Source organism: Triticum aestivum, chromosome 3B, assembly GCF_018294505.1.
Source record: "Triticum aestivum cultivar Chinese Spring chromosome 3B, IWGSC CS RefSeq v2.1, whole genome shotgun sequence".
Classification (NCBI taxonomy): Eukaryota; Viridiplantae; Streptophyta; class Magnoliopsida; order Poales; family Poaceae; genus Triticum; species Triticum aestivum.
Genome location: NC_057801.1, coordinates 465564814 through 465591911, shown reverse-complemented (window position 1 = coordinate 465591911; position 27098 = coordinate 465564814). Strand labels below are relative to the sequence as shown.

At 41.7% G+C, this 27098-nt stretch overlaps 3 non-coding genes across 3 annotated transcripts; all 3 read right to left on the bottom strand.

Annotated features, from left to right (window-relative positions):
• Positions 1–13090: 13090 nt before the first annotated feature.
• LOC123073180 (small nucleolar RNA snoR104) lies at positions 13091–13208 on the bottom strand. Its single transcript, XR_006435632.1, has one exon. It is a non-coding gene; the product is annotated as a small nucleolar RNA snoR104 (small nucleolar RNA).
• Positions 13209–13639: 431 nt separating this feature from the next.
• LOC123073179 (small nucleolar RNA snoR104) lies at positions 13640–13757 on the bottom strand. Its single transcript, XR_006435631.1, has one exon. It is a non-coding gene; the product is annotated as a small nucleolar RNA snoR104 (small nucleolar RNA).
• A 1006-nt stretch (positions 13758–14763) lies between these two features.
• On the bottom strand, positions 14764–14881 carry LOC123073178 (small nucleolar RNA snoR104). Its single transcript, XR_006435630.1, has one exon. It is a non-coding gene; the product is annotated as a small nucleolar RNA snoR104 (small nucleolar RNA).
• Between the last annotated feature and the right edge of the window lie 12217 nt (positions 14882–27098).

Sequence of the window (27098 nt, the reverse complement as noted above, 5' to 3'; positions counted from 1 at the left end):
TAGTCATCTTGCCCATGAGGCACGGTTCGCAAGTACCAAGTGATTCATAATCAAGTGATTCCAAAAGCCCATCAGTATGGAGTTTCTTCATGCGCTTTACACCGATATGACCTAAACGGCAGTGCCACAAATAAGTTGCACTATCGTTATCAACTCTGTATCTTTTGGTTTCAACACTATGAATATGTGTATCACTACTATCGAGATTCAATAAAAATAGACCACTCTTCAAGGGTGCATGACCATAAAAGATATTACTCATATAAATAGAACAACCATTATTCTCTAATTTAAATGAATAACCGTCTCGCATCAAACAAGATCCAGATATAATGTTCATGCTTAACGCTGGCACCAAATAACAATTATTCAGGTCTAAAACTAATCCTGATGGTAGATGTAGAGGTAGCGTGCCGACCGCGATCACATCGACTTTGGAACCATTTCCCACGCGCATCGTCACCTCGTCCTTAGCCAATCTTCGCTTAATTCGTAGTCCCTGTTTCGAGTTGCAAATATTAGCAACAGAACCAGTATCAAATACCCAGGTACTACTGCGAGCATTAGTAAGGTACACATCAATAACATGTATATCACATATACCTTTGTTTACTTTGCCATCCTTCTTATCCGCCAAATACTTGGGGCAGTTCCGCTTCCAGTGTCCAGTCTGCTTGTAGTAAAAGCACTCAGTTTCAGGCTTTGGTCCAGACTTGGGTTTCTTCTCTTGAGCAGCAACTTGTTTGCTGTTTTTCTTGAGGTTCCTCTTCTTCTTCCCTTTGCCCTTTTTCTTGAAACTGGTGATCTTGTTAACCATCAACACTTGATGCTCCTTCTTGATTTCTACCTCCGCGGCTTTTAGCATTGCGAAGAGCTCGGGAATAGTCTTGTTCATCCCTTGCATATTATAGTTCATCACGAAGCTCTTGTAGCTTGGTGGCAGTGAATTAAGAATTCTGTCAATGACACTATCATCAGGAAGATTAACTCCCAGTTGAATAAAGTGACTATTATACCCAGACATTTTGAGTATATGTTCACTGACAGAACTATTCTCCTCCATCTTGCAGCTATAGAACTTATTGGAGACTTCATATCTCTCAATCCGGGCATTTGCTTGAAATATTAACTTCAACTCCTGGAACATCTCATATGCTCCATGACGTTCAAAACGTCGTTGAAGACCCGGTTCTAAGCCGTAAAGCATGGCACACTGAACTATCGAGTAGTCATCAGCTTTGCTCTGCCAGACGTTCTTAACGTTGTCAGTTGCATCAGTAGCAGGCCTAGCACCCACCGGTGCTTCCAGGACGTAACTTTTCTGTGCAGCAATGAGGATAATCCTCAGGTTACGGACCCAGTCCGTGTAATTGCTACCATCATCTTTCAACTTTGCTTTCTCAAGGAACGCATTAAAATTCAACGGAACAACAACACGAGCCATCTATCTACAACAAACATAGACAAGCAAGATACTATCAGGTACTAAGTTCATGATAAATTTAAGTTCAATTAATCATATTACTTAAGAACTCCCACTTAGATAGACATCTCTCTAGTCATCTAAGTGATCACGTGATCCAAATCAACTAAACCATGTCCGATCATCACGTGAGATGGAGTAGTTTCAATGGTGAACATCACTATGTTGATCATATCTACTATATGATTCACGCTCGACCTTTCGGTCTCCGTGTTCCGAGGCCATATCTGTATATGCTAGGCTCGTCAAGTTTAACCTGAGTATTCCGCGTGTGCAACTGTTTTGCACCCGTTGTATTTGAACGTAGAGCCTATCACACCCGATCATCACGTGGTGTCTCAGCACGAAGAACTTTCGCAACGGTGCATACTCAGGGAGAACACTTCTTGATAATTAGTGAGAGATCATCTTAAAATGCTATCGTCAATCAAAGCAAGATAAGATGCATAAAGGATAAACATCACATGCAATCAATATAAGTGATATGATATGGCCATCATCATCTTGTGCTTGTGATCTCCATCTTCGAAGCACCGTCGTGATCACCATTGTCACCGGCGCGACACCTTGATCTCCATCGTAGCATCGTTGTCGTTACGCCAACTATTGCTTCTACGACTATCGCTACCGCTTAGTGATAAAGTAAAGCAATTACAGGGCGTTTTGCATTTCATACAATAAAGCGACAACCATATGGCTCCTGTCAGTTGCCGATAACTTCGGTTACAAAACATGATCATCTCATACAATAAAATATAGCATCACGTCTTGACCATATCACATCACAACATGCCCTGCAAAAACAAGTTAGACGTCCTCTACTTTGTTGTTGCAAATTTTACGTGGCTGCTATGGGCTTAGCAAGAACCGTTCTTACCTACGCATCAAAACCACAACGATAGTTCGTCAAGTTAGTGCTATTTTAACCTTCGCAAGGACCGGGTGTAGCCACACTCGATTCAGCTAAAGTGAGAGAGACAGACACCCGCCAGCCACCTTTAAGCACAAGTGCTCGTAACGGTGAAACCAGTCTCGCGTAAGCATACGCGTAATGTCGGTCCGGGCCGCTTCATCTCACAATACCGCCGAACCAAAGTATGACATGCTGGTAAGCAGTATGACTTGTATCGCCCACAACTCACTTGTGTTCTACTCGTGCATATAACATCAACGCATAAAACCTAGGCTCGGATGCCACTGTTGGGGAACGTAGTAATTTCAAAAAAATTCCTACGCACACGCAAGATCATGGTGATGGTATAGCAACGAGAGGGGAGAGTGATGTCCACGTACCCTCGTAGACCGCAAACGGAAGCGTTAACACAACGCGGTTGATGTAGTCGTACGTCTTCACGATCCGAGCGATCCTAGTACCGAACGTACGGCACCTCCGAGTTCAGCACACGTTCAGCTCGATGACGATCCCCGGGCTCCGATCCAGCAAAGCTTCGGGGATGAGTTCCGTCAGCACGACGGCGTGGTGACGATGATGATGTTCTACCGGCGCAGGGCTTCGCCTAAACTCCGCGACGATATGACCGAGGTGGAATATGGTGGAGGGGGGCACCGCACACGGCTAAGGAACGATTCGTAGATCAACTTGTGTGTCTAAGGGGTGCCCCCCGCCCCCGTATATAAAGGAGCCAGGGGGGAGGAGGCGGCCGGCCAAGAAGGGCGCGCCAAGGGGAGAGTCCTACTCCCACCGGGAGTAGGACTCCCTTCTTTCCTAGTTGGAATAGGAGAAGGGGGGAAAGAGGAGGAAGAGAGGAAGGAAAGGGGGGGCGCCGCCCCCCTTCCCTTGTCCTATTCGGACTAGGAAGGGGAGGGGCGTGCGGCCCCCTCCTGCCTCCTTCCCTCTTCTCCCTCGAGGCCCATGTAGGCCCAATAACCCCCCGGGGGGTTCCGGTAACCTCCCGGTACTCCGGTAAAATTCTGATTTCACCCGGAACGATTCCGATGTCCGAATATAGGCTTCCAATATATCGATCTTTATGTCTCGACCATTTCGAGACTCCTCATTACGTCCGTGATCATATCCGGGACTCCGAACAAACTTCGGTACATCAAAACTTATAAACTCATAATAAAACTATCATCGTAACGTTAAGCGTGCGGACCCTACGGGTTCGAGAACTATGTAGACATGACCTAGAACTATTCTCGGTCAATAACCAATAGCGGAACCTGGATGCCCATATTGGTTCCTACATATTCTACGAAGATCTTTATCGGTCAAACCGCATAACAACATACGTTGTTCCCTTTGTCATCGGTATGTTACTTGCCCGAGATTTGATCGTCGGTATCCAATACCTAGTTCAATCTCGTTACCGGCAAGTCTCTTTACTCGTTCCATAATGCATCATCCCGTAACCAACTCATTTGGTCACATTGCTTGCAAGGCTTATAATGATGTGCATTACCGAGAGGGCCCAGAGATACCTCTCCGACAATCGGAGTGACAAAACCTAATCTTAAAATACGCCAACTCAACATGTACCTTCGGAGACACCTGTAGTACTCCTTTATAATCACCCAGTTACGTTGTGATGTTTGGTAGTACCCAAAGTGTTCCTCCGGTAAACGGGAGTTGCATAATTCTCATAGTTACAGGAACATGTATAAGTCATGAAGAAAGCAATAGCAATATACTAAACGATCAAGTGCTAGGCTAACGGAATGGGTCATGTCAATCACATCATTCTCCTAATGATGTGATCCCATTAATCAAATGACAACACATGTCTATGGTTAGGAAACATAACCATCTTTGATTAATGAGCTAGTCAAGTAGAGGCATACTAGTGACTATATGTTTGTCTATGTATTCACACATGTATCATGTTTCCGGTTAATACAATTCTAGCATGAATAATAAACATTTATCATGATATGAGGAAATAAATAATAACTTTATTATTGCCTCTAGGGCATATTTCCTTCAGGGAGATGCGGCCAGCGCCATGGAGGTGGAGCTCCAGGTCCTAGCCGTCGGCCATGGATGTGGATCTCCAGGTCCAAGCCCTTGGCGGATCTCGGATTGAGAGCCGCCGCCTGACCTATTCTCTTCTCGTCGTCTTCTAGTGAGGGGAGGGGCGAGGGTGGCGGTGGCGGCGGTCGTGTGGAGGCCTGGCCGGCCGGCTGCAGCGCTCGGGGCTGCACACACTCATGGATTGGGAGAGGAGAGGAGGTGGAAGAAGGCCGGCGGTGGAGGGGATTTGGATCGAGGTTTGGGTGGAACTTTTTTTTTTATAAACGTGGGCGGGTGGACGGTGGAGTGGTTGGTGGGGTGGGAGCAGATGCAGGTGGTAGCGTGGGGTTTATAACCCGCGCTACTACTATCTACTTAGTAGTAGCGTGGGTTTATAACCCGCGCTACTACTACAACTGGTCCCGGGAGGCACGGTGGAAATCACTTAGTAGTAGCGAGGGGTAAAAACCCGTGCTACTACTATCGGGTTATTAGTAGCGTGGTTTCCTCAAGCTCGCTACTACTAATTAGCAGTAGCGTTTGTTTTTAAACCGCGCTGCTGCTAAGATTCTATGTATAAGGTTTTCCCTAGTAGTGAGAGTTCCTGCGAAGGTGATGTGGTATGCTCCTATAATACCACAGTTGAAACGACTGTTCAGAAACAAAGAGCATGCCAAGTTGATGCGATGGCACAGTGAGGACCGTAAGAAAGACGGGAAGTTGAGAGCACCCATTGACGGGTCGCAGTGGAGAAAAATCGAGAGAGAGTACTGGGCTGAGTTTGCACGTGACCCAAGGAACATATGGTTTGGTTTAAGCGTGGATGGCATTAATCCTTTCGGGGAGCAGAGCAGCAATCACAACACCTGGCCCATGACTCTATGTATGTATAACCTTCCTCCTTGGATGTGCATGAAGCGGAAGTTCATTATGATGCCAGTTCTCATCCAAGGCCCTAAGAAACCCGGCAACAACATTGATGTGTACCTAAGGCTATTAGTTGAAGAACTTCTACAGCTGTGGAATGGAAACGGTGTACGTGCGTGGGATGAGCACAAACATGAGGAATTTAACCTGCACGCGTTGTTGTTAGTAACCATCAACGATTGGCCCGCTCTCAGTAAGCTTTCAGGACAGACAAACAAGGGATACCACGCATGCACGCACTGTTTAGCTGATACCAAAAGTATATACCGGGGAAGCTGCAGGAAGAATGTGTACCTGGGCCATCGTTGATTTATTCCGACCAACCATCAATGTCGAAAGAAAGGCAAGCATTTCAAAGGTGAGGCAGATCACCGGAAGAAGCCCTCCATGCGTACCGGTGATCACGTACTTGCTATGGTCAATGATTTACACGTAATCTTTGGAAAGGGTCCCGGCGGACTAGCTGTTCCGAGTGACGCTGGGGGACATGCACCCATGTGGAAGAAGAAATCTATATTTTGGGACCTACCCTACTGGAAAGACCTAGAGGTCCGCTCTTCAATCGACGTGATGCATGTGACAAAGAACCTTTGCGTCAACCTACTAGGCTTCTTGGGCGTGTATGGGAAGACAAAAGATACAGCTGAGGCACGGGAGGACCTGCAACGTTTGCACGAAAAAGACGGCATGCCTCCAAAGCAGTATGAAGGTCCTGCCAGCTACGCTCTAACCAAAGAAGAGAAGGAAATCTTCTTTGAATGCCTGCTTAGTATGAAGGTCTCGACTGGCTTCTCGTCGAATATAAAGGGAATAATAAATATGGCAGAGAAAAAGTTTCAGAACCTAAAGTCTCATGACTGCCACGTGATTATGACGCAACTGCTTCCGGTTGCATTGAGGGGGCTTCTACCAAAAAATGTCCGAGTAGCCATTGTGAAGCTATGTGCATTCCTCAATGCAATCTCTCAGAAGGTGATCGATCCAGAAATCATACCAAGGCTAAGGAGTGATGTGGTGCAATGTCTTGTCAGTTTCGAGATGGTGTTCCCACCATCCTTCTTTAATATCATGACGCACGTCCTAGTTCATCTAGTTGACGAGATTTTCATTTTGGGCCCCGTATTTCTACACAATATGTACCCCTTTGAGAGGTTCATGGGAGTCCTAAATAAATATGCCCATAACCGCGCTAGGCCAGAAGGAAGCATCTCCATGGGCCATCAAAAAGAGGATGTCATTGGGTTTTGTGTTGACTTCATTCCTGACCTTAAGAAGATAGGTCTCCCTAAATCGCGGTATGAGGGGAGACTGACTGGAAAAGGCACGCTTGATGGGGAGACAATAATATGCAGGGACAGATATTCTTGGTCTCAAGCACACTACATAGTTCTACAGAACTCTACCTTGGTGACCCCTTATGTCGATGAACACAAGAACAGTCTGCGCTCCAAACACCCGGAGCAGTGCAACGACTGGATTACATGTGAACACATCAGGACTTTCAGCAGTTGGTTGGAAACACGTCTCAGAGATGAAAACACTGTTAGTGATGAGATGTACTCGTTGTCCAGGGGACCATCTTCGACTGTTACGATTCGGAAAGGATACGAGATAAATGGGAATACATTTTACACGATCGCCCAAGATCAAAAGAGCACCAACCAAAACAACGGTGTCCGCTTTGATGTAGCCACCGAGAGAGGAAAGGACACATATTATGGTTACATAGTGGACATATGGGAACTTGACTACGGAGTAGATTTTAAGGTCCCTTTGTTTAAGTGCAAATGGGTCAATCTGTCAGGAGGCGGGGTACAGGTAGACCGATAGTACGGAATGACAACAGTGGATCTGAACAATCTTGGGTACACTGACGAACCGTTCGTCCTAGCCAATGATGTGGCACAGGTTATCTATGTGAAGGACATGTCTACCAAACCGAGAAAAAGAAAAAATAAGGAAGCGAATACATCATACGATGAGCCAAAGCGCCACATAGTTCTTTTAGGAAAAAGGAACATCGTGGGAGTGGAGGGCAAGACAGATATGTCCGAAGATTATGAAAAGTTTCATGAAATTCCTCCCTTCAAAGTCAAGGCTGACCCAAGCATCCTGATAAATGATGAAGATTATCAATGGTTACGGCGCAATAAGGAAAGGACACAAGCGAAGAAAAAGTGAAGACTTTCTCCACAACTATTATGATGATACCATGCCAACTTTCAACCTTTTTGTAGTTCATTTGAAATGCATGTTGTAACAAACAAGTTTTCGTATAAAATCCTGATGCTATGCTATGTGGATGAAATGACGATACCATGCCAAAATAAAAGAGAGGCGCAATGCTCACCTATACGTTGCTTAGCTTCAGGACAACATGCAGGTGAGCACTGCGCTTCTCCCTTCATCGTCTCTACACTCAGGGCTTATAAACCGCCGTGAGTGCCTCTCGCTTGGCGAGGTGGGACTAAAAAACAGTTGTAGAAAGAATCAACTAAAGAACTCTTTTACCGGTTCATGCCATGAACCGGTACTAAAAGGTGCTCGTGGGGCCCCAGCCTTAAAACTTGTACCAAATAAAATGCCTTTGTAACAGCCTTAGAACTGGTACTAAAGGAATCAACTAAAAAGCTTTTATAAACCTCTAGTATTATTGAAACTAAAATTATATAGAATTTTGTTACAAACTTTAATAGCAAAAAGAATTATCATAAAAGAAAATAAATAAGTAAGTAGAATTTATTACAAACTTTAATAGCAAAAAGAATTATCGTAAAAGAAAATAAATAAGTAATTAGAATTTTGTTCAAAACATTAAAAGCAAAAAAGAATTATCATAAAATAAAATAAATAAGTAATTAGAATTTTGTTCAAAACATTAAAAGCAAAAAGAATTATCATAAAAGAAAATAAATAAGTAATTAGAATTTTGTTACAAACTTTAATAGCAAAAAGAATTATCGTAAAAGAAAATAAATAAGTAATTAGAATTTAGTTCAAAACATTAAAAGCAAAAAAGAATTATCATAAAAGAAAATAAATAAGTAATTAGAATTTTGTTACAAACTTTAATAGCAAAAAGAATTATCGTAAAAGAAAATAAATAAGTAATTAGAATTTTGTTCAAAACATTAAAAGCAAAAAGAATTATCATAAACAAAAATAAATAATTTTGTTACAAACTTTAATAGCAAAAAGAATTATCGTAAAAGAAAATAAATAAGTAATTAGAAACAAAAAAGAAAGCAAAAAAATGGGAAAAATTAAAAAAAAGTGCCACCTACAGGGCCACCACTGCCTGCATACGACTAGAAGCCCATTACTAGGGCCAGGATGTAGGCCCGCAATAGGCCCAATAGGCCCACAAGCACAGAGAGTAATTTTAGGCCTGTAAGCCTGCAGTAGAGAGGAGCTCGAAGTGGTTGGTTCGGCAGGGCTTATAAACCACTCCGAGCCCCTCTCGGCTAGCGAGGTGGGACTAAATATAGCACCGCACCGCGCTAGTTCCAGCACATGACCTTCGGTCCCGGTTGGTGCCACCAATCGGGACTAAAGGGGTGCATTGGTACCGGTTGGTGGCACCAACCGGGACCAATGCCCGTTTGGGCTGCTGAAAAGAGGCATTTGGTCCCGGTTGGTGCCACCAACCGGGACTAAAGGGGTGCATTGGTCCCGGTTGGTGCCATGAACCGGGACCAATGCTCTGCCTATATAAGCAGCACTCGTGAAAATTTGGTTCAGTTCTTTTTCCCGCCGCCCGACGCCGCCAGGCTGCCAGTCCGTCTCCGCCTCGCTGTCGCCATCGTTGCCCCGCGTCGTCCCGCGCCGCCCCGGCGCCGTCGTCGCCCCCACCCCGCGCCCCCGTGCCCCGCGACGCCGCCAGCCCCTGCCCGTCGCCGCCCCGCCCCGTCGTCGCGCCGCCCCGCCCCGCGCCGCACCTCGCCGTCGCCGTCGCCGTCGTCGTCCCCGACACCGTCGCCGTGAGCAAAAAATTTGCTAATTTAATTTGATGTTAGTAGTAGTTAATTTAGATGTGTAGTTAATTGAGTTAGATTTTGTTAGATTTTTTTTTAGATTTTTTTGTTTGATTTTTTTGTAGTTCATAGATTTTTTTTGTTAGATGTGTAGTAATTTAGATGTGTAGTTCATAGATTTTTCTATTCGATTTTTTTATATTGTGTAATTAATTTGTTCATATTGCGTTAGATTTGTTTTCTGTTAATAGATTTTTTGGTGATATTATTGTTGAATATGCATGTGTGTATGTTCAAATATATGCAAAGATCGAATATGTCAAATTTTTATGATTTTTTTCTGTTCATAGAATTTTTATGATTTTTTTCTGTTGTAATTTTGTTCATAGAATTTTAATGTTTTTTTTTGTTCATAGTATTTTCTTTGTCAATTTATCTATATGTTCATATTGTGTATGTATAGGAAACTTGTGAATGATAGAAGTCATTTATGAATATGTTCATATTTAGAATAGAAGAAAAAGGAAAAAATAAGAAGAGAAAGTGTTTAATATAATTAGTTAGAAAAATAATAGAACTATATAGTTAAACTAGTTTATTTTTAGTAAGTACTACTTTATTTTATTTATAGTAAGTGCTTCATATATAGTTGAACTAGCTAGTTGATTTAATAAACTACTTTATTTTACTATATATAGAAGTAGTTTGTTTTTAGTAAGTACTACTTTATTTATTTATAGTAAGTGCTTAGTAGTTGAACTAGTTGATTTAATTAATAAAACTACTTTATTTAACTATATATAGAAGTAGTTCCCGCATCGACGTCGATGATGCCTATCCCGCATCCTCGTCGTCGTCGACTCGGCGGTGGAGGCCTGCTTGATCAGGGCCATGTTCGGGACTGGGCTCCGCCGGGATGGTATTGGGAGGTGCTACCTTTTGGGGGACGTAGGTTGGTGAGGAGGCAACCATTGTTGACCCGATCCTTGTTTGGTGGCGGTCGCGTGGGCCAGTGACGGTGCCGAGGCTTCCGGACACTGCGGAGGTGGTACATCACCATGTCAGCGAGGATGGCGAGCACGTCCGTCGCTACATGGTTGCATTGGAGGGCAGGTTCGACAATACCTGGCAGGTTCTTCAGGGATCTCACTGGAGCTATGATCTTGTGATGGTTCCTTATCTTTGGGTGTCCACTGCCCGCGACGATACCCGTCGGGCACTACGGTTCTAGCTGTATTAATTAGCGATGCTATATGTATGATAGTATTCAAGGAGTATTAGTGATAATATTCGACGATGCACGGACACAAGAGATGATGTACTTTTGGTTACAATTGAATGCATGCTAATTTGAATACTACTTTATTTTACAATTTGGTTTTGCTTATTGAATGCTCATATTGGAAAAGTACTCCTACTTTGAATGCTAAAATTGAAGAGCACTCTATGCAGAAATCTAGGAGCCCCCTCCATCATCCACACCGTCGTGGGGGTAGCTTCTCCTTCATTCCCGTGTGCTAGACAATTTGGTGTAATAATGCACTCGGGAATGAAAGGAGGAGCTACGTGCCATCACCGATAGTCAACCTATGATTAATAATAATGATCTAATTTAGGTTTTTTAGTACATATATTTAATTGTACAAGTTTAATATTTGAATTATGAACTTAGGCCGGAAATGTCGTACTCGGACGACGAAAACCGCCCGGGGGAGTGCGACTGGTGCCACGACGACCGAGGTATGTGCGACAGGTTCATTGAGTTGGACGAAGATCGGTGCTTCAGCATTAAGCTCGAGGAGACCTTCCATGTTCATACGGTATGCAACGACGACAATAGTTTCTTCGTAATTAAGCACGACTTCAACTATTTTAACGTGTATTTTTCATCTTTTCCAATTCGACTAGCTTATCCCATGCTATGCAAGATGCCATGTCTTGGAGAGGATGGGTTTTGAAGACCATGAAAGTATGGAAACCAAAAAAATTCTCCTAAGGACCCATCATGGTGTGGATTTTAAAGTAAAGCTGTACAATGCTGAGAGTGTAACCCATTTTGGTTGCAAAAATTTGGACGCACTTTTCAAGATGTATGGTTTTGATGAGTGTATGCTTGTCACCATGGATCTTGGTGATCCTACAATCGAGCAAGACAATATGGACATTTGGGTCCTTGTGGATACACCTCCAATTCTTCCCCCATGTGAGCTTAACATAGTTATTAAGTAATTTATATTGTTTATTTCAAAATAGTTGACAGCTTATTTCCATTAACAGCTTATTTTCATTCTTCAAAGAATGTGCGGAAGATGGTAGACAAAACCCACTACATCGATGGCTCCGAATTAACTTATAAGGAGAAAAATCATCTGATTGCATTTTGTACTGATCTTGAGAATTACAATGTCTACAATCGAACTCCTCACAATAATTGTCAATACGTGCCACTAGTGCATGTGTTGAACTACGGTAACTACCATGGAGATACCCTGGTAAGATTTTTTACTATTACGACATCCCTGCATCTTTTTGCATACTTCTAAAACTAGTACATCATTGCTAACTACGAAGTTATTACTATGTTTTTCAACAGATAATCCCGAATGATTGTGTGCCTCATCTGATGTATACGCACGGTCGCCTTGATGTTTAGAACATACAACCAGGTCGTCCTACGAATATCAACTGTCCATACCGGATTTCTAAAAGAAGTGGAGACATGACAATCAAAGAATGGAAAAAATGTATGGACAGTCGTAAGGAGCTTCTTGGAAGCAAAAGGAGGTGAAGCGCAAGAATTGGAGATAGGATGATCTCCATTCTTCATAATGGAGAGTCAGGGTCTATATTGTTTTATGCTATTTTACCTTAAGGGTGTTTAGGTCCTACCTAATACTGATGATCATGTGCTAAGAACAATTATGTAGGGTTGGGTTCGATGACTATGAGGATGAGGATCGTATGACTTGTTATTAATAACGAGTAGAAGTTGTATGATGATGCATGATTAGTAGGACTTGTTATTATATATGATGATGTATGATGCGAGCATGCATGAGTTATTATATATCAGCGGGTGAAATGAACATAGCAGTAACGTTGGTAAACCAAGGACGAAGATATAAGAGAGGACACTTCTCTCTATTAGCTAGCTAATAACAACCTAAAATTAACCCCCAAAACCCCTAAACCAGCCACTTTTTTAAAAAAAAAAAGAAAAACCTCAGCTCCAGCCAGTTGCTGACACGTGGAAGCCTTTTGGTCCTGGTTCATGTCACCAACCGGGACCAAAGGTCCCCTTGCCTGGGCTGCTCGCAGTGGCCACGTGGAGGCCCATCTGTCCCGGTTCGTGTAAGAACCGGGACTAAAGGGGGGAGGCATTAGTAACGACCTAATAGTCCCGGTTCAAGAACCGGGATTAAAGGCCCTTACGAACCGGGACAAATGCCATGTTTTCTACTAGTGCATGTAAATCTCTGTGTGTGTCTGTGTTTGGCGCCACTCTTGGCTGTCGTGTAATCATCGGGGTTTTTGCCCCTCTGGTTAATATATCCAAGTGGGGGACCCTCTTCCCCCCCCCTCCCGGTGAAAATTCAAAAAAAACTAGGAAAACCCTTGAGATCATAGTGAGTAGGCAAGAAATGTTCTATGCAAGAAAATAAACAACGAATGTTCTCCTCAAGAAACCATAACTGCAAGTTGAACTAAATCCACTTATGTTGCCACAGACATGGATCAGGTGTCTTATCATTTGAGACTTGCAGAACCTGCTTACAATACCACGAGCAGGAAATTGTAATGTTAATCTAGGAATACCGTATCGGGTAGGCATCTTATCTTTTGGATGCTACCTTTCTTTTCTTCCATACCATAAACGTCTGGGCATGTGTACAGGATGCATCTTGCTTCTTCAAAGGATAAAATGTTCAGGCACATTCCGCACACTATCAGGTAAAAGTATTCCTTTATATAGTTAAAGCTGAATAATCTCACTATTTGCTAGTCGATGAATTCTATTCAGTTCAACCAACGCCTCTTAATCAAAGAAAATGGGGAAGTGAAGTAACTTTCAGATCCACAAATAAGCAGTATAAGCACATATCATCTAAGACATATTGCACTGCCATATCCAGGGCTGAATTCCAGATTGAACTGGGAAGCCCCTTGAAATCACAATGATTAAGCAAGAACGATTCTATAAAAGAAAACAAACAAGGAATGTTCTCCTCAAGAAACCACAACTGAAAGTTGAACTAAATCCACTTATGTGGTCACAAACACGATGAAGTTGTCTTATCATTTGAGACTTGCAGAACTTGTTAACAATACCACAAGCAGGAAATGACAATTTTACTCTAGGAAGATTGTATCGGGTAGCCATTTTATCTTTTGGATGCTACCTTTATTTTCATTCATACAGTAAACAGTTGGGCACGTGCATGGAGTGCAACTTGCTTCTTCAAAGGATAAAACTTCCAGGCACATTCTGCACACTATCAGGTAAATATATTCCTTTATATACCTAAAGCTGAATAATCTCACCATTTACCACGTTATCGTGGTTACTGGATATTTATATTTGATGCATCATCATGGAAAATCTTATGATACATGTTACCGGACTGATCATAGGTTTGAGATAATCAGAAAACGGGAGGCAATGGCTGTTGGCCACAATCCCTCAACAAATGTTGGGTGCAGCCCTCTCTCAATCTCTCAGCTCTTTCTACGTGGATAAACAGAGCAGAGAGAATAGAGGAGAAAACAGGGGAGAAACAGAACAGTTTGGCTGGGCAGCAAATGCCCTTATTATTTAGCAACATGTGCTACATCTCTCTTACATCCTGGTACAAGCTTACTATATGCTACAATGACTATGCAGGTCCTTTAATAGGACTAAAGAACTGACCTGCCTTCTCAGAACTAGCATGTGACTAGTATTTTCTACCAGCAGGAAATGAAAAATTTATTTTGGAAAGAGTATATCAGGTAGGCATGTTGTCCTTTGAATGTCACCATTCTTTTCTTCCGTGGCGTATAAAGGCTTATGATAGAAGTCAACCAACTAGGGGGGTTATCATCAAATCTCCCATGTTACTTCAGGGAGATTTCATAAGGTGGCCAAAGTACTAGAAATTGCTTTAGTCAAGAAGTATTTTGCTTCCACAAGAATTCAAGAAATACACAAAAAAACTCGCACCAATATATCCAAAAGGCCCTCAATCAAAGCCAAGACATATTGCACTGCCATATCCAGGGCTGGAATCCAGACTGAACTGGGAAACCCCATGAGATCACAATGAGTAAGCAAGAACTGTTGTACGCAAGGAAACAAACAAGGAATGTTCCCCTCAAGAAACCATAACTAGAAGTAAACCAAATCCACCTGTGTGGTCACAAAAGCTGATGAAGTTGTCTTATCATTTGAGACTCGCAGAACTTGCTTGCAATACCACAAGCAGGAAATGACAATTTTACTCTAGGAAGATTGTATCAGGCAGGCATCTTATCTTTTGGATGCTACCTTTCTTTTCTTCCAGACTGTAAACAGTTGGGCGTGTGCACAGGACAGGATGCAACTTGCTTCTTCAAAGGGTAAAATCAGTTGAGCATATACACAGGACAGGATGCAACTTGCTTCTTCAAAGGATGAAATTTTTAGGCACATTACGCTCACTATCGGGTAAATGCATTCCCTTATATACTTATTAAAGCTGAATAATCGCAGTGTTTGCTAATCAATGCATCCTATTCAGTTCAATCAATTCAGTTTAATCAAAGAAAACAAGGAAATGAGGTATAACTTTCAGATGCACAACGAGCAGTGAAAGCACAAACTAGAATTTGTGCATTACACTTCTGCAATGTTAACAAAACTTAGTGCGCCACAATGTTTAATAAGACCTTTACTGGCTGCACTTGAGAGCGAAAATGTTCAAGGATGGGAGTGATTCGACAACATGGAATGGAAACCAAACCTCATGACCAAATCGTCGCACGCACACACAAAAGAATACCCAAGAACTAGTATCTCGCAATCGATGGAAAATGATCGCCCCTCCCCTGTATGTATGCTACTGGGGAGACAGGATGTCTTACCGTGGATGGGACAGGTGGCGGCAGTGCACTGCTCCCGTCGGGCTGCCAGTAAATCAGTATTTGGAAACCCCTTGAGAGTTGAGATCACAATGTGTAAGCAAGAGCTGTTGTACACACAAAAACAAACAAGGAATGTTCTCCTCAAGAAATCATAACTGGAAGTTGAACTAAATCCACCGGGAGTAGGACTCCTCCTTCCCTTGTTGGAGTAGGAGAGAAGGAAAGAGGGGGAGAGGAGGAAGGAAAAGGGGGCTGCACCCCTTGTCCAATTCGGACCGGGGGGGGGGCTGCACACCTCCTTCCTTTCGGCCTCTCTCCTCTATTCGCGTATGGCCCAATAAGGCCCATATACTCCCCGGCGAATTCCCGTAACTCTACGGTACTCCGAAAAATACCTGAATCACTCGGAACCTTTCCGAAGTCCGAATATAGTCGTCCAATATATAGATCTTTACGTCTCGACCATTTTGAGACTCCTCATCATGTCCCCGATCTCATCCGGGACTCTGAACTCCTTCGGTACATCAAAACACATAAACTCATAATATAACTGTCATTGAAACCTTAAGCGTGCGGACCCTACGGGTTCGAGAACAATGTAGACATGACCGAAACACGTTTCCAGTCAATAACCAATAGCGGAACCTGGATGCTCATATTGGCTCCCACATATTCTACGAAGATCTTTATCGGTCAAACCGCATAACAACATACGTTGTTCCCTTTGTCATCGGTATGTTACCATCCCGAGATTTGATCGTCGGTATCTCAATACCTAGTTCAATATCGTTACCGGCAAGTCTCTTTACTCGTTCCGTAATACATCATCCTGCAACTAACTAATTAGTTGCAATGCTTGCAAGGCTTATAGTGATGTGCATTACCGAGTGGGCCCAGAGATACCTCTCCAATAATCGGAGTGACAAATCCTAATCTCGAAATACGCCAACCCAACAAGTACCTTTGGAGACACCTATAGGGCACCTTTATAATCACCCAGTTACGTTGTGACATTTGGTAGCACACAAAGTGTTCCTCCGGTAAACGGGAGTTGCATAATCTCATAGTCACAGGAACATGTATAAGTCATGAAGAAAGCAGTAGCAACATACTAAATGATCAAGTACTAAGCTAATGGAATGGGTCAAATCAATCACATCATTCTCCTAATGGTGTGATCCCGTTAATCAAATGACAACTCTTTTGTCCATGGCTAGGAAACTTAACCATCTTTGATTCACGAGCTAGTCAAGTAGAGGCATACTAGTGACACTATGTTTGTCTATGTATTCACACATGTATTATGTTTCCGGTTAATACAATTCTAGCATGAATAATAAACATTTATCATGATATAAGGAAATAAATAATAACTTTATTATTGCCTCTAGGGCATATTTCCTTCAGTCTCCCACTTGCACTAGAGTCAATAATCTACTTCACATCAGCATGTGATTCAACACCAATATTCACATCTGTATGTGATTAATACCCATAGTTCACATCGTCATGTGATCAACACCCAAAGGGTTTACTAGAGTCAATAATCTAGTTCACATCGCTATGTGATTAATACCCAAAAGAGTACTAAGATATGATCATGTTTTGCTCATGAGAGAAGTTTAGTCAACGGGTCTGTCACATTCAGAGCCATATGTATTTTGCAAATATTATATGTCTACAATGCTCTGCACGGAGCTACTCTAGCTAATTGCTCCCATTTTCAATATGTATCCAGATTAAGACTTAGAGTCATCTGGATCAGTGCCAAAACTTGTATCGACGTAACCCTTTATGATGAACCTTTTGTCACCTCCATAATTGAGAAACATATCCTTATTCCACAAAGGATAATTTTGACCAATGTCCAGTGATCTACTCCTAGATCACTATTGTACTCCCTTGCCAAACTAGGGCGGAGTATACAATAGGTCTGGTCCATAGTATGGCATACTTTTATAGAACCTATGACTGATGCATAGGGAATGACTTTCATTCTCTTTCTATTTTCTGCCGTGGTCAGGATTTGAGTCTTACTCAATTTCATACCTTTGCAACACAGGCAAGAACTCTTTCTTTGACTGTTCCATTTTGAACTACTTCAAAATCTTGTCAAGGTATGTACTCATTGAAAAATCTTATCAAGCGTCTTGATCTATCTCTATAGATCTTGATGCTCAATGTGTAAGCAGCTTTACTGAGGTCTTTCTTTGAAAAACTCCTTTTGAACACTCCTTTATGCTTTCCAGAAAAATTCTACATCATTTCCGATCAATAATATGACATTCACATATACTTATCAAAAAGGCTGTAGTGTGATAACCCACAAGTGTAGGGGATCGCAACAGCTTTCGAGGGTGAAGTACAACCCAAATTTATTGATTCGACACAAGGGGAGCCAAAGAATATTCTTGAGTATTAGCAGTTGAGTTGTCAATTCAACCACACCTGGATAACTTAGTATCTGCAGCAAGGTATTTAGTAGCAAAGTAGTATGATAATAATGGTAACAGTAGCAAAAGTAAAGATAAATGTTTTGGGGTTTTTGTAGCAGTTGTAACAGTAGCAACGGAAAAGTAAATAAGCGAAGAACAATATATGAAAAGCTCGTAGGCAATGGATCAGTGATGGATAATTATGCCGGATGCGATTCCTCATGCAATAGTTATAACATAGGGTGACACTGAACTAGCTCCGATTCATCAATGTAATGTAGGCATGTATTCCATAAATAGTCATACGTGCTTATGGAAAAGAACTTGCATGACATCTTTTGTCCTACCCTCCCGTTGCAGCGGGGTCCTAGCGGAAACTAAGGGATATTAAGGCCTCCTTTTAATAGAGAACTGGACCAAAGCATTAACACATAGTGAATACATGAACTCCTCAAACTACGGTCATCACCGAGAAGTATCTCGATTATTGTCACTTCGGGGTTGTCGGATCATAACACATAATAGGTGACTATAGACTTGCAAGATAGATGAAAACATAATAAGTTCAGATCTGAAATCATGGCACTCGGGCCCTAGTGACAAGCATTAAGCATAGCAAAGTCATAGCAACATCAATCTCAGAACATAGTGGATACTAGGGATCAAGCCCTAACAAAACTAACTTGATTACATGGTAAATCTCATCCAACCCATCACCGTCCAGCAAGCCTACGATGGAATCACTCACTCACGGCGGTGAGAGCATCATGAAATTGGTGATGGAGGATGGTTGATGATTACGACGGCGACGAATCCCCCTCTCCGGAGCCCCGAACGGGCTCCAGATCAGCCCTCCCGAGAGAGATTAGGGCTTGGCGGCGGCTCCGTATCGTAAAACGTGATGAAACTTTCTCTTTGATTTTTTTTCTCCGCAAGACGGAATATATGGAGTTGGAATTGAGTTCGGTGGAGGTCCAAGGGGCCCACGAGATAGGGGGCGCGCCCTACAGGGGGGCACGCCCCCCTATCTCATGGACAGGCCCTGGGCCCCCTGGTGTATTTCTTTCGCCCAGAAATTCTTATTAATTCCAAAAAGTGCCTCCATGGATTTTCAGGACATTCCGAGAACTTTTCTTTTCTACACATAAAACAACATCATGGCAGTTCTGTTGAAAACAGCGTCAGTCCGGGTTAGTTTCATTCAAATCATGCAAGTTAGAGTCCAAAACAAGGGCAAAAGTGTTTGGAAAAGTAGATACGTTGGAGACGTATCAACTCCCCCAAGCTTAAACCTTTGCTTGTCCTCAAGCAATTCAGTTGATAAACTGAAAGTGATAAAGAAAAACTTTTACAAACTCTGTTTGCTCTTGTTGTTGTAAACATGAAAAGTCAGCATTCAAGTTTCAGCAAATACTATGAATTAACCATACTCACAATAACACTTGGGTCTCACAATTACTCACATCAATAGCATAATCAGCTAGCGAGCCATAATAATAAAACTCGGATGACAACACTTTCTCAAAACAATCATACCATGATATAACATAATGGTATCTCGCTAGCCCTTTCTGAGACCGTAAAACATAAATGCAGAGCACCTTTAAAGATCAAGGACTGACTAAACATTGTAATTCATGGTAAAAGAGATCCAGTCAAGTCATACCCAATATAAACCAATAGTAATGAATGCAAATGACAGTGTGCTCTCCAGCGGGTGCTTTTTAATAAGAAGGGTGATGACTCAACATAAAAGTAAATAGATAGGCCCTTCGCAGAGGGAAGCAGGGAGTTGTAGAGGTGCCAGAGCTCGATTTTAAAATAGAGATTGAATAACATTTTGAGCGGCATACTTTCGTTGTCAACGCAACAACTATGAGATGGTTGTATCTTCCATACTACATGCATTATAGGCAATTCCCAAACAGAATGGTGAAGGTTTATACTCCCCCAACCACCAACAAGCATCAATCCATGGCTTGCTCGAAACAACGAGTGCCTCCAACTAACAACAGCCCTGGGGGAGTTTTGTTTAATTATTTTGATTTGCTTTGATCTTTTTGGATCATGGGACTGGGCATCCCAGTTACCGGCCCTTTCTCGTGAATGAGGAGCGGAGTCCACTCCTCGTGAGAATAACCCACCTAGCATGGAAGATATAGGCAGCCCTAGTTGTAACATGGGCTGCTCGAGCATACAAAACAGAATTTCATTTGAAGGTTTGGAGTTTGGCACATACAAATTTACTTGGAACGGCAAGTAAATACCGCATATACGAAGGTATGGTGGACTCATATGGAACAACTTTGGGGTTTAAGGAGTTTGGATGCACAAGCAGTATTCCCGCTTAGTACAGGTGAAGGCTAGCAAAAGACTGGGAAGCGACCAACTGAGAGAGCGACAACAGTCATGAACATGCATTAAAATTAATTCACACCGAATACAAGCATGAGTAGGATATAATCCACCATGAACATAAATATCATGAAGGCTATGTTGATTTGTTTCAACTACATGCGTGAACATGTGCCAAGTCGAGTCACTCAATTCATTTAAAGGAGGATACCATCTCATCATACCACATCATAATCATTCTAATAGCATGTTGGCACGCAAGGTAAACCATTATAACTCATAGATAATCAAGCATGGCACAAGCAACTATAATCTCTAAATGTCATTGCAAATATGTTTACTTCATAATAAGCTGCCTCAGAAACGATGAACTCGTCATATTTACAAAAACAAGAGAGGTCGAGTTCATACCAACTTTTCTCATCCCAATAAGTCCATCATATATCGTCATTATTGCCTTTCACTTGCACGACCGAACGATGTGTATAATAATAAGAGTGCACGTGCATTGGACTAAGCTGGAATCTGCAAGCATTCAACTCAAAAGAGAAGACAAGTAATATGGGCTCTAAGTTAAATAAACAATCATGCATATGAGAGCCACTAAGCATTTTCAATATGGTCTTCTCGACCCCCAAAGGAAAGAAAAGAAAATAAAACTATTTACACGGGAAAGCTTCCAACAGGTAAGAAGAAGAACTAGAAATCTTTTTGGGTTTTCATTTTAATTTCTACTACAAGCATGGAAATTAAACTAACTAATTTTTTTGTTTGTTCTCAAGGTTTATCAAACACACAAGAAGAAAGCTAGAAAAGGGAATTAAAACTAGCATGGATAATACAATGAAAGTGTATGAGCACCGATGACTAGTGTGTGAACATGAATGTAAAGTCGGTGAGAAATACATACTCCCCCAAGCTTAGGCTTTTGGCCTAAGTTGGTCTAATACCAAGGACCGCCTTGCTGATATCCATAAGTGAAACTGGGGTTGTACTGAGATGCAGCGGCAACCGCCTCCTAAGCTGTAGCGTGTTGGCGAGCTGCCTCCACTCCCCTCTCGTATTCAACTGCTTCCTCCCTAGTGACAACATATCTTCCTTTTGCCTGATAATCAAAAAGGTAGGGAGCAGGAAGAGTAACAAGGACGACGTTGCGTCTAGGGATGGCACCCGCCGGGTTTGGGTACGGGTGGAGCTACCCCATACCCTTACCCGTCGCCCGAAACTTTACCCATCACCCGTACCCATACCCATCGACGGGTACAACTTTTTCCCATACCCATCACCCGACAGGGTAAATGGGTACCCGCGGGTAAAATTTCCCAGATTTGCAACACATCAATTTGAACACTACATAGTCATAAACAACAACTTATAACAACAACACATCTTCATCTTCATACATTTGGGCAGATGTATAATCGACCCATTCAAAAGGAACATCTACTTGGATGTTCGTGCTTGTATCACTGCAAAAGTCAATGTTCACGTACATGAATAAATCACATCTTCTATATATGAAAAACATATTTCTGCAAAAATAAAATATTTGTATTCAATCATCATACCAAAATTTCATATTTATCATGTATATCATGCATCTCTATGTAGAAATCAAGGTAATGTGTACTGATGTACATGAATATATTACAGAACATACATACAAAAGTAATTATTGTTGGAAACAAAATATTCCATACTTAATCGGTTGCTTGCGTGCTGAGCTAGGTGTGCGTGTAGTTTCAACAAATATATTCAAATTGTAAGATAAGGCTCGTTATCATAAAATCATAAACAAAATCGGAACTCACCTAGCCAAAATAGCCTTGCTCATGTTGTTGTGCGCGAGGTGCCTTGCAGATCGACCATTGCTAAGCAGGCTAGGGCGTCGCTGTTTCACGGATGTCTCAGATGTAGTGCTGTGACAGTGCTACTCCTTGGATCCCGGAGCACGAGGTGGCAGACCTTGGTGTCGTCGTTGATTCTTTCCTGGCGCGCGGAGGTGTAAGGCATCATCTGATGATAGGGTTGGGCTTGCGCTCGAGGTAGGCGTGCCATGCTCCTGGCCGTGGTGGTCGCTGAGCTGCAGCTCAACCTCATGGTTCCCGTCCACGTGCAAGCTCTGGAGGACATGAACGAGGTGGTGGTGCGAGGCAGCAAGCGGCTGGAGGTGCTAGCGGTTGTAGGCGGCGGCAAGAAGATGAGATCGATCTGCTGGCTGCTACGAGCCTGTGAGGTAATTCTGGATGTCAATCACGGTGATATAGCCATATAAGGAAGGGGGCAATTCTGGACATCAATCAATCACCTAGATATGCTTTTTTACCCGCCGGGTACGCGGGTAATGGGTACTCATTGCCATCCCTAGTTGCGTCTGTCATAGATTAGTCGATCATGGAGGAATTGTTCATTCCTCTCAAGAAAATGATGATTAAATATAGCTTCTTTATCCAAATAAACAGGAGGTAAAATCATATCCCCCCCTCGTGGGGCTATATTAAGATAATTAGCCACACGGGTTGCATAAATTAGTACAAAGAAATTTCCCTTTCTACTATTATTCTGCAACCTTCATGCAACTATTGCCCCCAAGTTATAACCTTTATAACCTAACACAACACTCTTGAGGACACATAGATCAGGGACACACATGTGACATGCTTCATCCTTACCGTTAATACATCTACCAATGAAGAGAGAAAAATAATGTATAACAGGAAAATGAATGCTCCCTATGGTAGCTTGTGCTATGTCCCTAGATTCTCCCACGGTAATACTAGCAAGAAAATCTCTAAATTCAGATTTGTGAGGATCATTAATATTACCCCACTGCGGGAGTTTGCAAGCATTTGTAAAATCTTCTAAGTCCATGGTGTAAGATGTATCATAAATATCAAATAGGACACTAGGAGAATACGCGTACAGTTATATTTAAACCTCCGCACAAAGGAATCAGTCAATTGATAGTACTGAGGACACTTATCTTGTAAGAAGTCCTCCAGCTCAGCATTACACACATACGCGTCAAATTCCTCCTTAAAGCCTGCCCTGACCATAAAATCATCGGATGGCCACTCACAAGCTCGTACATTCGCGTCCCTCGGCAATGCAACATCCTGCTCACGTATAGCAAACCTGGGCCCTTTCTTCTCCGAGGAACCACCTTGGTACATTCTTCTAAGCATAATTCTTTTTCTGAAAATTTCTGAAATTTTTAGTAATTTCAAAATAAAAGTGCATAAAACTAAACAAGATTGATAGCAACTACTCCTACAAGTGCCTAGAACCTATATCATGCATTGGAATTGCTTGGGACCTCAAAAATTTAACATGCAAGCTCAAGAACATGGTCACCTATGCAGCAAAAATTTGCAATGAATAAAGCACTAGAACAAAAACTAATTGGACCAATGGAGGAGTCACATACCAAACAACAATCTCCCAAAGTAGTTTTGTGAATGGAGCTTTGAGCTAAGATATCGAAAATCGCAGCAAAACGAGCTAGAACTCGTGCTTGAGCTGGATGGAGATTTTTTTGGGTAGAATATGAAGTGTGTGGCTGCTAGCATAAGTGGAGGGGAGCCACCAGGGGCCCACGAGACAGGGGGCGTGCCCTATAGGGGGGGCGCGACCTCCACTCTCGTGGCCTGGTGCTTGCCCCTCCTACAGTGTTTTTAATGCCTAAAATCCTCAAATATTCCAGAAAAAACATACTAAATTTGCAGGGCATTTGGAGCACTTTTATTTTTGGACTATTTTTTAATGCACGAATAATTCAAAAAACAGACAGATAATACTATTTTTTGCTTTATTTAATCTAAATAACAGAAAGTAAAAAGAGGGTACAGAAGGTTGTGCCTTCTAGTTTCATCCATCTCGTGATCGTCAAAATGAACCCACTAACAAGGTTGATCAAGTCTTGTTAACAAACTCATTCCGAATAGCACGGAACCGGAGAAATTTCGAATAACACTAAGTTACCTCAACGGGGATATGAAAATCCCCAACAATAAGAATATCATACTTTTTCTTGACAGTAGGGAGAGGAAATTCAAAACCTCCAAAAATAATAGTTGGAACTTTTTCAATAGAATTGATGCTATGAACTTGAGATTGTTTCCTCGGAAAGTGTACCGTATGCTCATTACCATTAACATGAAAAGTGACATTGCCTTGGTTGCAATTAATAACAGCCCCTGCAGTGTTCAAAAAAGGTCTACCAAGGATAATAGACATACTATCGTCCACGGGAATATCAAGAATAACAAAGTCCGTTAAGATAGTGACATTTGCAACCACAACAGGCACATCCTCACAAATGCCGACAGGTATAGCAGTTGATTTATCAGCCATTTGCAAAGATATTTCAGTAGGTGTCAACTTATTCAATTCAAGTCTACGATATAAAGAGAGAGGCATAACACTAACACCGGCTCCAAGATCACATAAAGCAGTTCTAACGTAATTTCTTTTAATGGAGCATGGTATAGTTGGTATACCCCAGGGTCTCCAAGTTTCTTTGGTATTCCACCCTTAAAAGTGTAATTAGCAAGCATGGTGGAAATTTCAGCTTCCGGTATCTTTCTTTTGTTTGTAATGATATCCTTCATGTACTTAGCATAAGGATTTACTTTCAGCATATCAGTTAAACGCATACGTAAGAAAATAGGTCTAATCATTTCAGCAAAGTGCTCAAAATCCTCATCATCCTTTGACTTGGATGGTTTGGGAGGAAAGGGCATGGGTTTCTGAACCCATGGTTCTCTTTCTTTACCGTGCTTCCTAGCAACAAAATCTCTCTTATCATACCGTTGATTCTTTGATTGTGGGTTATCAAGATCAACAGCAGGTTCAACCTCTACTTCATTGTTTTTGCTAGGTTGAGCATCAACATGAACTTTATCATTAACATTATCACTAGGTTCATGTTCATCACCTGATTGTGTTTCAGCATCAAAAATAGAAATATCATTGGGATTCTCAGGTGTGTCTACAGTAGGTTCACTAGAAACATGCAAAGTCCTATCATTTTTCTTCTTCTTCTTTTTAGAAGAACTAGGTGCCTCTAAATTATTTCTGTGAGAATCTTGCTCGATTCTCTTAGGGTGGCCTTCAGGATACAAAGGTTCCTGAGTCATTCTACCAGTTCTAGTAGCCACTCTAACAGCAAAGTCATTTTTATTATTTAATTCATCAAGCAAATCATTTTGAGCTTTAAGAACTTGCTCAGCTTGAGTAGCAACCATGGAAGCATATTTGCTAACGAAGTGAAGTTCATCTTTAACTCTAGCCAGATTATCACTTACACGTCCTATCTCGAAAGCATTATTCTTTAACTCTCTACCAACATAAGCATTAAAACTTTCTTGTCTAGCCATAAAGTCGTCAAATTCATCTAAGCATGGGCTATGAAATTTAGTAGAGGGGATATCAACTTTATCATATCTATAGAGAGAATTTACCTTTACTACCTGTGTCAGGTTATCAAGACAATGTGGTTCTTCAACAGGCGGTATATTAAGACCATGTATTTTATTTAATAGGTGGTAAATTCTTAACATCTTCAGCTTTAATACCTTTTTCTTTCATTGATTTCTTTGCCTCTTGCATATCTTCAGGACTGAGAAATAAAACACCTCTCTTCTTCGGAGTGGGTTTAGGAATAGGCTCAGGAATTGGCTCAATTGGTTCAGGAATTGGCTCAAGAAGAGTCCAATTATTTTCATTAGTCAACATATTATTCAATAATATTTTAGCTTCGTCGATTGTTCTTTCCCTGAAAACACAACCAGCACAACTATCCAAGTAGTCCTTGGAAGCATCGGTTAGTACATTATAAAAGATATCAAGTATTTCATTTTTCTTGAGAGGATGATCAGGCAAAGCATTAAGTAACCGGAGAAGCCTCCCCCAAGCTTGTGGGAGACTCTCTTCTTTGATTTGCACAAAATTATATATTTCCCGCAAGGTAACTTGTTTCTTATGAGCAGGGAAATATTTAGCGGAGAAGTAATAAATCATATCCTGGGGACTACGCACACAACCAGGAGCAAGAGAATTATACCAAGTCTTAGCATCACCCTTTAATGAGAACGGAAATATCTTAAGGATATAAAAATAATGAGACTTCTCATCATTAGTAAATAGGGTAGCTATATCATTCAACTTGGTAAGATGTGCCACAACAGTTTTAGATTCAAGGCCATAAAAAGGATTAGATTCAACTAAAGTAATAATCTCAGGATCAATAGAGAATTCATAATCCTTATCAGTAACACAGATAGGTGAAGTAGCAAAAGCAGGGTCAGGTTTCATTCTAGCATTAAGAGATTGCTGCTTCCATTTAGCTAATAATTTCTTAAGATCATATCTATCATTTCAAGCAAAGATTTCCCTAGCAGCTTCTTCATTCATAACATAACCCTTAGGAACAACAGGCAATACATAATCATTGGGAGAACCTTCATCATCACTATCATCAATAATAGCATCTTCAATATTTTCATTCCCCCTAACTCTAGCAAGTTGTTCATCAAGAAATTCACCTAATGGGAAGGTAGTATCACACACAGAAGTAGTTTCATCATGCATAGCAGAAGTGGCGTCATCAATAACATGCGACATATCAGAATTCATAGCAGTAGCAGGTTTAGGTGTCGCAAGCTTACTAATAACGGAAGGAGAATCTAGTGCAGAGCTAGATGGCAGTTCCTTACCTCCCCTCGTAGTTGAGAACAAAATCTTGGTTTTAGCGTCTTTCAAGTTCTTCATAGTGATCAACAGATATAAATCCCAAGTGACTCAGAGAATAGAGCTATGCTCCCCGGCAACGGCGCGAGAAATTAGTCTTGATA